Genomic DNA, 14069 nt, shown 5'->3' with positions numbered 1-14069 from the left:
TGTCTCGAGATAGAAATGCACTTCAGCTGGTGATACCACTTCTCCCTGTTCAACAATCAAATCATAGGTCTGCCAGATCTTTCAGTCACTTCCTGAAGGTAGACCAGGACAAACGACTAGCTCTTCCATTTTCTCAGCTTGGAATGTGTCCTCACGAAAGGTCACATCCCCCTTGGCATAAGCCTCTTCTAGGAGGTATGGGAGGTTGAGTCACCTGTGCAGAGCTTCACAACAAGCTCATCACATGCCTGGACCACGTGGTTGGGTGTCCTCTGCCCCGGGCCGTGCCTGGTCAGCACTTTGAGAAGAGCAGACAGATGTACCCAAAAAAGCTGAAGAGTGACTCTGTCTCTGGGTCTTTTTGGTCTAACGTGAGGATTTGCTTTTTCTTTCTTTCCCGTCCCCCGAACCCCTCAAATGTCACATACCCTGGTTGTTACTAAAGTCAAACTTTAATGAGGAAATTGCTTTTACATCAAGAAGGTCTGTTGTTTTCCTTGTCATTCAAATTCACCTTGGAGCTCTTCCTCTGAGCCTGTTAATCAGTATTTCTGAACAGACAGGGAATAAATAAGGAAAAGTGCTGATGCACCAGCCTTAGCACAGCATTCCGTTCTCTAGGACTTTTAACCTTTTAAACCCCTGATTCTTGTCCTCCAGAGAATTTTCTTTGAGTGTGGAAAGCTTTGTTAGGTATTAAACATAGCTAATGTTTACTGATGGCATACTGTGCGCCGGGCATTGTTCCCAGCACTCCTGTGTCCCCTCACGCACCCTCACACTGCTGTGAGGTAGTGCTGTTAGTCCCATTTTGTACATGAGGAACCTGAGGCTCAGAGAGCTCACGTCACTTGGCAAAAGTTGCACAGATACGAGGTGATGGACCTACAGTCTGGATCCAGAGTCGCTGCTCTTAACACGATGGAGTGTTCCAGGTACATGTCCTTATTTGACCTCACAGGAATAGGAACCTTTTATTTTTTATACAGAAGAATCAACTAGATTGGAAATTGCTTGAGTTCAGGGTCTGATTCTGTTTCTTATTTACTTCTGTACGAGATTTTCTGCACCATAGCTCTAGTTTATATTCATATTCACCTGTTGTAGCACTTACTACATTTTACCTGTGTAGTCTCACTCGTTTGCATCTGAGAAGTAGGCATAGAACTTCGCATATAATAGGAGCTTGATTTATGTTTGGGGACTTAAGTAGAAATAACATTGGGGGAATGCTTTAAAGTTTATGAAATACATTGCTCGACTTATTACTAATTACAGATATTTAACACAGCCTTTAATTTGCTGGAATTTGGAATGTTTTTATACACGGTTTCTTTGAAAGCATGTTAGTTTAATCCTATACAAATTCTGTGTACCAGGTTACATGTAAGTGGCTTACTTCCTTTTCATAATGCAGCTTTTTGCATGTCATTTAACTAAACTCAGGCATGAGAACAGAGTAAGTCAAGGAATTTGCTCACATAGGTTGTTCATGGCTTCAGCAATGAGCTGAACTAAGAAAAATGCAAATGAGAGCACTGATTAAACTAGCGGAAGATTCCCATAATTGAGGTAATTAGACATCTTGAATTATAAATCAAGAAACTGTAAACGTAACACTGAAAGTTTGGGGACAACAACTCCAATCCAGGTGGTCTAGGCGCAGTCTGGAGACTTGCCCACTTGTGCTGTGGCTGGTCTGCAGGTGGGTCAGGGATAAAAGTGGGGGAGGATTGGATTGGCCCAGGAAAAGGAACACCCCCAAACCATTTGGCAAGGTTTCTCCTGTCCATCCCGGACAGAGGGGCCCTTTGGCCAGTAGACTTGAATACTGAACTGTTTGGCAGGATGATTGCAGTAAAGGAAAAAAAGTGCTTCCAACTCTTATTGGAGAGACATTTTTAGGATCACCTAACCACTGAAAACCTCCATCTGACAGTACCCTGACTGCACCTAGTATGTCCCTCATTACGACTCCCAGCTTCTTTCCTAGCTAAATCTTTGCACTTCGTTTAAAACAGCATGCGTGAGCACAGCCATGTCCTTCCAGGGAGAAAATTAGTTTCTCTACTTTCCCTCCGTATCCCATGCCACGGAAGATCACAAATGCTTAGTCTATGCAACTAGTGTCATGGGCACTGTAAGTTAGGTTGGAATTGTATTTCACACCTTAATAACAGGACGGTTCCCTTAGCACAGTACTCACCAGGCAACTGGGACTTGAGCCCCCTTGGGTTTCCTTTTTATCTCTCTTAAAGTACTAAGGCCCACTGCGGATTTGGGATTTTGGTTCATTGTTGCGTGCTTCCTTTCCCCTGCTAGCGCTCTAAGCTCTTTGAGGAGGCACCCGTGGTACCCACTCTGCTGTACGCGGCTTAGAGCTGTGCTCATGGGAGGGGCTCAGTAAATCTCAGGTAAAGGTTACTTTTTTTTTTTTTAAGGTTACTTTTATGATTTGCTTATCTGTTCACTTTTATTATGGAAATTTTGAACACAGGCAAAAGAAGAGTGAATAGTTTAGCTTACCCGCTGTTCAGCTTCACCCATTATGAACTCACGGCCAATCTTGTTTCATCAATGCCCACTGCCATGGCCTCACTCCCATCCCAGGTTAATTTGAAGTGAATCCCAGCTAATATTTATCTAGAAACAAATATTTTTGAATATTTAAGTGTATTAGGGTATAGCTATTAGGCCGGAACTACCGTATTCATTTGAGATTCCATACATATCCGTCACATTTCACAAATTGTTCTGAAAGGGAAGTCATATTATATAAGTCCAGCTCAAATACTATGATTCTGCTCCTATTTAAATTCTATCACTATTCTTCTCTTGACATGTTCACCTGTGACGAAAGTATTCCTGCCCAACTGTAATACTTTTGCCTCCAGCCACTTGTGTTCTTAACCGAGACAGACCCGAAGGTTTGTCCTCTGAGACAATCTTGGCATGACAGTTCCAGGAGGCTGCCAGCGGAGTAAACCTGACATTCCTCCTTCAGGACGTCAACGTGGGGCATGTTTTCCCTTATTGCTTACGAAGACCTGATGGGTCATCTTTTGGAAAAACATGAAACGTCTGTCCCAAAGGCCCTTTACGTACAGTAGTTTAGATTACAGCTCCACTGAGCAATCCCTGTACAGAATCATCTTCCTTAACTTTCTGAGATGCTGCTATTTCACCGTTCAGCGGAGCTACCAGGGCTGCCCTGGCAGTTTGGTTCTCTGGGTCTGACAATGGCCCCTGGCCATTTTGGATGCAGTGGTTGCCATGCTATTCCTCCTTCTAATGGGGATAAGAGTTGTGCTGCTGCTGATAGCAGCACAGTTCCAGAGGGAACAATTATTTCATTTACTTGTAAACCCAGTCTGAGTCTGATTCAAATAGGCAGGGCCTGAAAGGAAGGCTTTCTTCCCAGAGCACCCAGGCAGCAAGCCAGGAGGCAGTGGGGCACAGTGGCAGAGCTCTGGGGTGAGTCGGGTTTGAATCTGCCTCCACCACCTCACTGTGTGACCTTGGGCAATGTACTTGACCCCTCAGTACCTCAGTTTTATTACCTGAAACAAGAGGTTATCATAGCACCTATAAGTTGTTAGGAGATTAAATTTACTTGTTCAACAAATATTTAAAGAACGCTACTGATTGTCAAGTTATTCTTTCAGATGCTGGTGATACAACATAAACAACATAACATAATATATGTGTAATATAATGTAAACAACAGAAAGAGCTTGTCCTCGTGGAGATTATATTCTAAAGGGGGCGATATAGCCAACCAAACAAGTATATAATGTCAGGTAGACGAATGTTATAAAGCAAAATGAATAAGCATAAGGGTATGAAGTTACTGGAGGCAAAGCGCTACACAAACACTTGATGTTATTATTACTTCTCTAATCTAGGTCTAAGGAGCAACCAGACCCATGGCTTAGCTGAGGAGTAACCAAGATTATTTAAAGACTCTACATGCATGAGTGTACACTTCAGAGGAAAAGAATGATCGATCATTCATGTCAAATTGTGACTCTGTACTTGGAAAATGATGTAATTGGATATTTTTTTAATGGTAGTTGGCAAAGCAGGAGAGGCACTAGAGTCTTAATAAAAGCCACAGGAGCAGGAAGAGGGGAAGGGAATAGAGTAACAGAGTCAAGATGACTAGGTGACCCAGACTTGGAACTGTTGGACGGCCAGTCTACCATGGTACCCTGAGTGGCCTTGACTGCTACAAGGCTTTCTGTCTTCATTTCCCTTTGGTACTTTAAAATACCTCCCTATTAACTGAAGCTGAAAGAGCCAAATGTCCACTAGATGATGCTGGTTACATATGGCTGTGAACTTTTGCTCCATGGAGCTATGACCAGGAAGGGAAAACAAAGTGCTGAGCAGGGAACATCATTCTTTCCATCCCCTTTGTTGTTCCTGATCAGGACAAACCCTGAGGAATGTGGTTCAATGACGAATACACTGGGGAATCTGAAAAACACTGCAACTCTAAGATGTGATAGGTTTTAACACCCCAACAAAGATGTAGGTTTGGAGTTTGAGTTGCAACCCTTAAAAGCCACGCTGGGGCCTTTTTAAAGGCTAAACTTGGGGTGACTCATGGACTTCTTTAGATGTGGGAGAGTGGTCAGGTCAGGCCTCCTGGCACTGTCTCTCCTGGATACATAGGCCCTTTGCAACCAAAATGATGAGTGGACAGGGAGCATGGGTCAGAGCAATGATGCCTGTTTTGGGCTTGGAGAACAGTAAGACTGGCTTGGAAAACGCAGAAAATATGTTGCAGATACTGATTCATTCACTTAATATGTGTTCAAATTAGATCCTGTTGAGAGACGGAGTGACCTAACTCACTGTGCTCACTGGGGGAGGGCAGTCACCCTCCTAGGGCCTTGGCTTCCTCAGCGGTGGAGAGCATCAAGTTTGGGCAAAACTAGTCTCTAAAGTTCCAGCTCTAATAGTCTGTGAGTCTAAGGTGGAAAACCTATCAAGCAGGTACTCTGGGTTACTTTATCCTGTGGTATTTTATTTAGTCTGATGATTGCCAACGATGGGAACCTAGGGATGGATCAAATGACATGAATATAAAACATACAAAATTTTGTAAAGAATCAAGTTATTTTTAATTGGGTCACTGTTCAGCCTCAAGATGAGCAGCAGGTGACAGTTGTTTTGTGTCAGATTGGATAGAGCAGGGATCATTGTGGGTGGGAGAATCTCCTGTAGTTTCCCTTCGCAGCAAGTTCCTTCTCTTTCTTCAAGCTCAGTTCTCCCTGCAGACTTTGTTGCTTTCTACTTCGTGTTCCCATAACCCTTTGACCATTACTGGGCTTATAACAGTGTGTTGAATCAGTCTATAAGTCTCTTTCCCCCTCTAGCCTTTGATCTCTTCAAAGGCAAGGACTGGGTCTTATTTATTGTTGCATCCATTATTGTACTTGGAATCTTGTAGCTCTATAAATGTTGCTGAATGCTGAATGATATCTTACTTAAATGTTTATGTTCTGCTGACACTGAGAGACAAACTCTAGGAGCAGAAAATCATAATACAGCCAGTTCCTTATGAGTTTAATTAAATCTGAATAGAAATCTTTACCAATTGGATTTGGAACAAAACTAAGAGGCAAAAGCCAAGAAGATTGAGACCTGATAACCTAGTAAAATATTGAAAAACGACAAAATCCTATTGGCCTCTGTTGATTAGTTAACAACAATAAACTTGGCAAACTCCTTCTGGTGGAGAGCCTGTCTTCCCTGAACACGCACAAGTTCCTGCAGGAAGATTGTTGGCAGCCCATGCTACTGAGGGGTTGAGGTGAAGGTCACCCAGCTAGTACCTCATCAACACGAGAAACCAACAGAGCCCATGGATGGCCTAGTCCACAGCAAAGAGGTGCTTTGGTGCCAGTATTTGAATTTTATTTTCCTAACAATTTACCAATCACAGCAAACTGATCTGCCTGTTTCATTCATCATCTATTCAGTAAATATTTGTATTGAATGCTTATTATTTTCTAGACATTGTTCTAGGCAATGGAGAGCTTACATGTTAGTGTGGAAGACAGATGATAAATAAGTGAGTGAAATATGGTTAGATATGAGAAATGCTAAAGAAGAGAAAAACCCCAGAAAAGGTGGATATGAATTTGGGGGAGGGTGCTTGCAATTGTTGATAGGTCAATGAAGGCCTCACTGAGAAGGTAACTCTTGAGTAAGGAAAGGGAGGACGTGAGGGAGAGAGCTGTGAGGCAATTTAGGGAAGAGTAGGAAGAGCAAGTATAAAGGTCGTAAGGTCAAGTGGGCCTAGTGAGTTCAAGGGGTCCATAAGGAGGCCATGTATCTGGAGGTGCGTGAGCGAAGGGCAGAGCAGTAGAAGAGAAAATGTCAGAAGATAACACAGGATCCTATCATGCTGGGCTTGGTAGGACATAATAAGGACTTTGCTTTTAATTCAAATGGGATGGGATGTCATTGGAGTGCTTTGAGTGGAAGAATGACTCAACTTGACATATTTTAACAGGATCAGTTTGGTTGCTGTGGTGAGAATATCTCAAGAGCAGTTGCAGGGAGACTAGTTATGAGGAGAGTTACAGTAATATAGGTGAGAGATGATAGTAGCTTGGACAAGGCTTGGGATAGTGAGGGTAGGGCTAGCGGTGATGCATATCAAAGGCAGAACCAACAGTGGAGACTAAGTAGAAAAGGGGGAGGAAAAGCAGGCAAGGGGGATGTCCTGGAAACCAAGTGCAGAACGTATTTCATGGAGGACAGAGTGATCCACTGGATCAAATGTCCCTGCTAGGTCAAGTGAGATGAGGACTGAGAAATAATCAGTAGGTTTAGCAATGTGGAGGTCACCGTGGGTCTTGAGAAGAGCAGTTTCAGAGGTGTGGTGAGGGCATTGGTATTAGAATGGGAGAAGAGACATTGGACCAGTGGGTACATGAAATACTTTCAAGGATTTTTGCCAAAAAGAAATGGAAAGAGAAATGAGTATTGGTCAAAGGGACAAGTAGGGCTTAAAATCTTATTTTAAGCTAGGCAAATTAGCAATATACTTGTAAACTGAAGGGAATAATTCAGTAGAGAGAGACAAATGGATAATGCAAAGGACAGAGAGGAGAATGGTGGTGCAATGTCCTAAAGTAGGTGACAGAGGATGGCCTTAGCTGGGAGCACAGACAGTTGATCCATCCATAGAAAGTAGAGAGAAGGTATGGTGCTGGAGATTGTGGATGTTCTTTTCTGATTGCTTCAATTTCTTCAGCAAATCAGGAGCTGGAGATTTCAGGGAGAAATGACAACATGAAATAGCCGTTTTCTGGCAAAAGGAGGAATTCTCTACATATTAGGAAGTTGATACTAGATGGAACTAGTTGTGAATGGAGACATGTAAGCATAGGTAGGATAACATTTGTCACTGATGACTTAGGGAGGATTCAAGTACCAAATTGAGGATGTAGTGATGGTTAAATATTCCTTTCTCAAGTCTTTAATATTTTCTTTCAGAAACTTAAGTCTGGAAGGATTTTCTAGTATTATATGTAAAATCGCAGATGTTGTATAAAGATATAAGCATTTACACACACCTATATATAAATACATGTATTTGTATGTATGCATATACATTCTAATTTACATAAGACTTTCAGAATTCCATCTCATCAAATATCAATAAAATACTTAATAAACTCAAAGATGAAAGCAATCAAATTCACTAAAATCTGAAAATTTAAAATTAAGAATTCTTATATAATAACCTGAGGAGAATGTCTGCTATTTTATAAGCACTGAAAGTCCTCAATAATCTTGCAATAATAACATTTGTACATTCTCAGCACTCAAAGAACTGCTGGGAAATTGCCTCATTAACCTTTATAATACCCTTGTGGGGTCAGCAGCAATTTGATGAGATTTCCATTCTCTATGGTGGACAAATGGAGACAGGGAGATTTGAAAAAAAAAAATTGTAGACATAGCTCAAATATAAGTAAATCTTGTGTTGAGTCCTGTGAGAGTCCTCAGTTTAGGGGCATAAGAATGAATTAAAGTCTATTAATCAACTTAAGATGAACCAGTCATTTTAAACTTGTATTACAGATCTCAAGAATAGAAAGTCATCCTAGAAGAAATGATGAGAGCAAAGGGGAAAAAAGAGAAAATTTATTGAGCACTTTCTATTTGGGTCTTTTAAACTGTCTCCAGTTATAGGTGTTAGAGAAGCAAGGACTCATTAGAGAGAGCAAGAAGTATATGAATAAAATGAATACTCTGAACAAAATAGGAATTCCAAAGCTGCTAAAATGAGAGAAAGGAATGAGAATGAAGTGAAACAGAAGAATCACCATATTAAGTATAAAACGGAAGGAAAGGAAAAAGCTCTGAAATTTTGAAATCTGAGAGAAATGAGCTGACTGTAAATCATATGGTCTTGAACTGGAGTGTGTGTTTTGGGGGTTGAGGTGAAGGAAAGATTTGATAATCTCCTAAAAATAGAATTCCTAATTTGACACCCAAATGGCCTTCTGTTAATAATAAGCAGCAGCTAACATTTATTGAGAATTTACCATTTTCAAGGCACCCTTCTTAGCACTTTACATATATTAATTTAATCCTTATCGCATATCTATGAGGTAAGTACTACTATTATACTTATTTTACTGTATGAAGGCATGAAAGTAAAGTAATCTGCCCAAAGTCGGTCCTTGCATGGAGTGGTCTGATGATCTAACTCAAGAATTTATTACGGATCTGCTAGGATGAGCAGCTACATGTTAGGTCCATAATAAATACCTGTTGACTGAATGAATGAACCACTGAACACGTGACCTGGCACCCTATTCAATGTTAGGGAGAGACCCAGGCGATACTCAAAGTACCCAAGATCCTAAGTGAGGTAGTCTGCCCTCTCTTTGACCATCTTTTCCTCCCTGTCTTCCTTTAGGATTCTCCTTACCCCAAGTCCCCACTGCTTTCATCCTATCCCCAGCGCCTCTGGTGTTTCATTCACTCACTGAAACCAACTTTTTCTCCAAGTTTAAGTTCTATGATCTACCAACACTCATCCTTCTTCATATTCTCTCCTGAGCTAAAAGTGAATATTGTTAATAATTCAGTCATTAACATCTGCAGTCCAAATTTGGCCACCAGAAACTATTCTCAATTGTTAGGAATCAGAGACAAAAGCGGAGGCCCTGGAAACATGTCTTCAGCTAGGTCATTCCTGGGGATCGTCCTTTGGTGGTGTTAACCCCACTAGGTCATCATGCTTACGTCTTTTGAGGAAGCAAAGCTTAATTCTGTATATGGAAAACCTGGCAGACAAGCGTAGCAACTACGCTTCCATAGGTAGGGAACATGCAAAAATGTCAGCCACAACAACTGACATCCATAGACACACAGATCTTTGCATCCTTTTTTGCACGTCTATGGAAATAATAATAGCCATGATTTGTTGATTGTCTACTATGGCCCAGGAATTCTACTAAGCACCTCCTATGTATTCTGTCACATGTGCTCCAAAGACCCCAAGAGACGAGATAACAGGCTCAAGCACTACGTCAACTAACACAATGAATAAGTAGAGAAACCAGAATTTCAGTTCATGCTCTCTAAGTCCAAAACTGGTGCTTTTTTATACTTCAGCTCTGTAACCCAAGTGCTTTCTACTTGTGAAAAAGATGGAAACGAGCATGGTCCCAGGCTCTCCAGCACCTCCCTGAGGAAACGTTCACAGCAAATGTTCTTCAGAAAGCCATGAAAGCTTCACTCATCTGTTTCAGTAATTACCACATTTATTTTCTGGAAACTCTTGTAAGTCAAGTCGCACAGGCCCCAGGGAGACACACATTCCTGTTCTGGAGGTCAGGCAAGAGCGTTCGCCTTGGCCCCATTGTAACTTCTTGTCACTGAGGTGACCTGAGCAAACCACTGGAATGCATCCCTTCTCAGGCCATACCTACCACCTTGGGTGTGGTGATGATAAGAAAATAGCCATTCAGCACATTCTGCATCGTCCTGAACTTTGAATTTTAATCCTTTGTAGAGAAGTTTCTTTCTGTTTACTCTCTTCCCTTTCTCATCCACTGACCAGGAACTTGATAAAGTGGTTTTTGTTTGTGTTGATCTCAGATGCTCTTGAATTGTTATCTCACTCCATCTAATGAGTTGTAAATCTCCCTCAAAGTAACCCCTTAAGGACAAGGACGTGGTCTTGCTTGTCATACTGGATGCCCAGCACCTAACCCTGTGCCTGGTATACAGTAGAAACTCAATAAATGTTAGCTGAATGAAGGAAAACATCAAACTTCTCTACACTGAAGAAAAATGGCAAACTGCCTTAATCCTTTCACCCTAGAGTATTTAGGAATTTTGTAAATACAGATTTCCAGACCTTGCAGTAGATCTGCAGAAACAGAATCTACATGGCAGGAGACTGGGGAATTTTTATTTTTAATAAAAACGCCAGATGCTTTTTAGTAGTGGGCGAATTTTTGAAACATGGCCCTGGGATTTTGAATAAATATACTTTTTACCTGGGTCAGTGTCTCAAAGAGTACTTTATTCCCTGTCATTTAACATTCATTTATTGAGCAACTACTATAGAATTTCTGAGTCAGTGCCAAGCATTTGACTTTTTCCTTGCTATGTAACATTGTTTACAATGATTCCAGGCTATTTTTCATTTAATTAATTCTTTCACGTATTCATTCATTCAACAAACACATACTCAAAGTCCTTCAGACATCAGTTATGTCCAAATATGTTTGGTTGAAAGAAGAAATGTTAACTGAAGTTATATCTCTCGGTCCCTGTTCAACTGTTTTCACTTGGTTTGACAGGCAGTTTAAGGTGGTGGCCAAGAATTGGGGAGGAGGGAGAAGCAGGAAGAGATGTGGCTTGGCCCTTTGTCACTATTACAATACAGTTCTGCCAGTGGCAGTGGACAGACTCTGAGGGACTGTCCCGATTCCTTTATTGGCCACAAATGTGGTTAGATAAAATATTATGTGCCACTGGGGCTTGGAAATTATTCCTTTTTCAATACAAAGATTTTTGAGGGTGAAGGTTATAACTCTGAGTGATTTTCTCCTGCTTGTGCAAGAAGTTATTTAATTGCTAAATTGTTCTTGCCACTTCACTTAAGACCTTGTCTTTACGTATGGGATCTTTCTTGCTGGATGGTACTATTTATTAAGCAGAGCTAAAATGCCAGTTGGAATTGTGGGCTTGACCCTCTGCAGTTTTATGTGTTAGGGGTGTTTTATTCATGGATGTCAAAATCAAGTTAAATAGAATAAGTGTGTGGACAAAAAAGCACTTTTGTGCTCAAGAGACCTGTCTTTCTTTGGCACTGGATGTTGCTGTTATCTGAGCCACTTTGGTGACTCTGCAGAAGGATATATCCATCCTGTCTGCTTCCCACTGCAGCCTCGGCCCCTTCCCTGCCTCAAAACCCCTCACCTTCAGGGTTTCTCATTTTACCTTTTTGACATCAAATAGGAAGAAAGGTTGACAAGCCAGCCCCTCAGATACGTGAAGTGTAACTATTTATTTGTAACTATTGTGTAACCGTCATCCCAAGGAATACTCAATTAATAACTATTAGTCAATTATTATTAATCAATTATTACCATAGTCCAGAGTCTATTCCTCTTCCTTCCTTCTTTCCTCCCCTCCTTCCTTCCTTCTTTCCTTCCTTCTTCCTTTCTTCCCTCCCTCCCTCTGATAAATTTCTCTTGAGAATCTACTATATTGGGGGCACTGTGCTAGAGGAAACAATATAGTTGGGAAACTCTCCAAAGTTGTCTGTGAACCAGGTGTATCAGACTAACCTGGGGTGCTTGAGAGAAAGACTTGAACAAGTCTAAACCTATTTTAACCACATGACATAGGACAAAGGGATGCATTGTTAGCAAGAGCCCCTGGTCATCCCGATGTACATTAACGTTAGAATGGCTATTGGATCGGGAAAGATACAAATTCTGTGACTGAGGAGTTTATCCTTAGTGGAGGTATTTCACTTCCTGAGTTTTAGCTTTCTCAGCTATAAAAACTCCAGGGTCACTGTGATGAATGGAGGTAATTATTGTAAAGCAGTTCCTGGCACATAGCAGGTGCTTAACAGATAGTCATTACTTAAAACTAGATGCCATGGAGGATAAAAATTTTAGTCAACATAATTCTCACCACCTTTAACTTTTCCTAAAACCTGCCCAACTTTCTGGCAACAATGTATCTCCTCCACATCAGCCTTAGCTGCTCATTGAAATCACCTGGGATGCTGGTTTTTAATATCCTGGCAAGGGGTTCCAGACCAATTGCATCCAAATCTCTGAGGCTGGGATCATGATTTAAAAATTCCCCCGGTAGGGAGGAGATCCAAGATGGCAGAGTAGATAAACACTGTGCTTGCCTCATCCCGTGAACACAAATCAAAATTACAACTAAATTATAGAACAATCAACATGGAGAATCACCCGAAGTCTAGCTGAACAGAAGTTTTACAACAAAAGATATAAAGAAGAGCCATGTCGAGACTGGTAGGAAGGATGGAGACACAAAATGGGCTGGCCTCAAACCTCCATGTGGCGGATGAAAATTGGGCGGGATACCTTGGCCACGGAGGTTTCTCTTAGAGGAGCAAGAGACCCCAGGCCCACACCAGCCTCCCCAGCCCAGAGTACTGGTGCCAGGAAGAGGAGCCCCTGCAACATCTGGCTGTGAAAAACAGACCATCCGGATGGGAAGGAAAGCTATGAGAAACCCAGACATCCTATTAAAAGGCCCGCGCAGGCACTCACCCTGGGCTCTGGCGGAGGGACGGTGACTCTGGCGGCATCAGGGACATATGAGCAGAGACTGAGTTGTGGAACTTCAGGGTGAGGACTAAAGGAGGTATAGTCCTCATTTTCCCTCTATGGGGCTCTTCTCCCAGGCAGCTGGCAGGCGGGAGCCATCTTTCCTGTGTTGTGCCTGCCCCCACAGGCCAGAACTAAATCTGATTGGTCTGGTGAGCTCTGCTGCTCCACCCTGTTGACTCTTTGAGACCCTGCTTCACCCAACTTGCATACCACCAGAAGCTTAATCAGCTGAACCTTACAGGAGCCAACAGGTGGTTTCAGACCACAGCAGAGCACCACACAATTAGACCCACAAGAGGCACATACAAAGGGCGGTCTCAACAGGCACCAGAGCCCACTGGGGCAAATTCCACTCCATGGGGTATGGCCCTGAACAGCAGCCCATCAACTGTGGACGTGGCCAAATTCTACATCCAGTCAGCCTGTTCCCCAATATTCCCCAATTTAAAAAAATGAAAAGAATGTTAGAGTGACTTCTTTAACACGGAAAAATAAAGAGCAAAATTATGAATAATAAAATGGCAATAACTACCTATCTCTCAACAATTACTTTCAATGAAAGTGGATTAAATGCTCCAATCAAAAACATAGGGAGGCTGAATGGATAAGAAAACAAAACCCTTACATATGCTGCCTACAAGAGACTCACCCTAGATTGAAAGACACACACAGACTTAAAGTAAAAGGATGGAGAAAGCTATTTCATAAAAATGAAAAAAAAAAGAAAAAAAAAAAAGGCTGGGGTAGCAATACTTATACCAGACAAAATATACTTTAAAACAAAAGCTATAACAAGAGACAAAGAAGGACTCAGTAATCCCACTTCCTGGTATTTAGCCAAGGAAACCCAAATGCTACTTTGTGGGAATGTGTGCATTTGTATGTCCATTACAGCATTGTTTACAATGGCCAGGATGTGGAGGCAGCCTGGGTGTCTGTTGATGGAAGAATAAAGAGTAGGTGGTACATATATGCAATGGGACATTGATCAGCCAGGGAAGGGAATGGGTCCTTGCCTTCTGTGGCGGCATGGATGGACCTGGAGGGTATTGTGCTGAGTGGAGTGTTAGACAGAGAAAGACAGATGCAATGTGGTTTTGTTTATATGTAGAACCTAAGGAACAAAATAAACAAACAAAACAGAAAGAGACTCATAGATACAGAGAACATTTTGATGGTTGCCAGATGGGAGGGAGGCTC

At 41.8% G+C, this 14069-nt stretch overlaps 1 long non-coding RNA gene across 1 annotated transcript; it reads left to right on the top strand.

Annotated features, from left to right (window-relative positions):
- Window positions 1-487: 487 nt before the first annotated feature.
- Window positions 488-10545, top strand: LOC141569439 (uncharacterized). The gene is made up of 2 exons (XR_012493055.1): window positions 488-935; window positions 9652-10545. It is a non-coding gene; the product is annotated as an uncharacterized LOC141569439 (long non-coding RNA).
- The last annotated feature ends 3524 nt before the right edge of the window (window positions 10546-14069 follow it).

Source organism: Rhinolophus sinicus, linkage group LG02 (assembly GCF_036562045.2).
Source record: "Rhinolophus sinicus isolate RSC01 linkage group LG02, ASM3656204v1, whole genome shotgun sequence".
Taxonomy (NCBI): Eukaryota; Metazoa; Chordata; class Mammalia; order Chiroptera; family Rhinolophidae; genus Rhinolophus; species Rhinolophus sinicus.
The sequence above is the reverse complement of the archived record's forward strand: the minus strand, read 5'-3'. Positions and strand labels throughout refer to the sequence as shown.